We start from the raw sequence: 1,888 nt of genomic DNA, 5'->3' as shown, positions 1-1,888 counted from the left end.
ACATGTACATGTATATATGTATACGTACATGTACATGTATATATGTACATGTACATGTATATATGTACATGTACATGTCTATATGTACATGTACATGTATATATGTACACGTACATGTATATATGTACACGTACATGTACATGTACAGTGGGGAGAACAAGTATTTGATACACTGTTGATTTTTCAGGTTTTCCCACTTGCAAAGCTTGTAGATGACTGTAATTTTTATTATAGGTACTCTTCAACTGTGAGTGATGGAATCTAAAACAAAAATCCAGAAAAATACAATGTATGATTTTTAAATAATTAATTTCTATTTTATTGTGTGAAATAAGTATTTGATCATCTATCAACCAGTAAGAATTTTGGCTCTCACAGACATGTTAGTTCTTCTTTAAGAAGCCCTCCTGTTCTCCACTCATTACCTGTATTAACTGCACCTGTTTGGACTCGTGACCTGTATAAAAGACACCTGTCCACACACTCAATCAATCAGACTCCAGCATCTCCACAATGCCCAAGACCAGAGAGCTGTGTAAGGACATCAGGGATAAAATTGTAGACCTGCACAAGGCTGAGATGGGCTACAGGACAATAGGCAAGCAGCTTGGTGAGAAGGCAACAACAGTTGGTGCAATTATTATAAAATGGAAGAAATACAAAATAACGGAAAATCTCCCTCGGTCTGGGGCGCCATGCAAGATCTCACCTCGTGGAGCATCATTGATCTTGAGGAAGGTGAGGAATGAGCCCAGAACTACACGGCAGGACCTGGTCAATGACCTGAATAGAGATGGGGCCACAGTCTCAAAGAAAACAATCAGTAACACTCTACGCCATCAAGGATTAAAATCCTGCAGTGCACGCAAGGTGCCCTTCCTCAAGCCAACGCATGTCAAAGCCCGTCTGAAGTTTGCAAATGACCATCTGAATGATCCAGAGGAGGAATGGGAGAAGGTCATGTGGTCTGATGAGACAAAAATAGAACTTTTTGGTTTAAACTCCACTCGTCATGTTTGGAGGAAGAAGAATGATGAGTACAACCCCAAGAACACCATCCCAACCGTGAAGCATGGCAGTGGAAACATCATTCTTTGGGGATGCTTTTCTGCAAAGGGGACAGGACGACTGCACCATATTGTGGGAAGGATGGATGGGGCCATGTATCGTGAGATTTTGGCCAACAACCTCCTTCCATCAGTAAGAGCACTGAAGATGGGTCGTGGCTGGGTCTTCCAGCATGATAACGACCCAAAACACACACCCAGGGCAACTAAAGAGTGGCTCCGTAGGAAACATCTTAAGGTCCTGGAGTGGCCTAGCCAGTCTCCAGACCTGAATCCCATAGAAAATCTTTGGAGGGAGCTTAAAGTCCGTGTGGCTCAGCGACAGCCCCGAAACCTGAAGGCTCTGGAGGAGATCTGTATGGAGGAGTGGGTCAAAATCCCTGCTGCAGTGTGTGCAAACCTGGTCAAGAACTACAGGAAACGTCTGATCTCTGTAATTGCAAACAAATGTTTCTGTACCAAATATTAAGTTTCATTTTTCTGGTGTATCAAATACTTATTTCATACAATAAAATGGAAATTAATTATTTAAAAATCATACATTGTATTTTTCTGGATTTTTGTTTTAGATTCCATCACTCACAGTTGAAGAGTACCTATGATAAAAATTACAGTCATCTACAAGCTTTGCAAGTGGGAAAACCTGAAAAATCAACAGTGTATCAAATACTTGTTCTCCCCACTGTATATATGTACACGTACATGTACATGTATATATGTATACGTACATGTACATGTATATATGTATACGTACATGTACATGTATATATGTATACGTACATGTACATGTATATATGTATACGTACATGTACATGTATATA

At 40.1% G+C, this 1,888-nt stretch overlaps 1 long non-coding RNA gene across 1 annotated transcript in view; it reads right to left on the bottom strand.

Annotated features, from left to right (window-relative positions):
• Nucleotides 1–1,888, bottom strand: part of LOC119424901 — a 14,507-nt gene that overhangs the window by 5,380 nt on the left and 7,239 nt on the right. The gene's annotated exons all lie outside the window — the stretch shown is intronic.

The sequence above is a fragment of the Nematolebias whitei genome, chromosome 2 (genome assembly GCF_014905685.2).
Source record: "Nematolebias whitei isolate Nwh7 chromosome 2, NemWhi1, whole genome shotgun sequence".
NCBI classification, from domain to species: domain Eukaryota; kingdom Metazoa; phylum Chordata; class Actinopteri; order Cyprinodontiformes; family Rivulidae; genus Nematolebias; species Nematolebias whitei.
The sequence above is the reverse complement of the archived record's forward strand: the minus strand, read 5'-3'. Positions and strand labels throughout refer to the sequence as shown.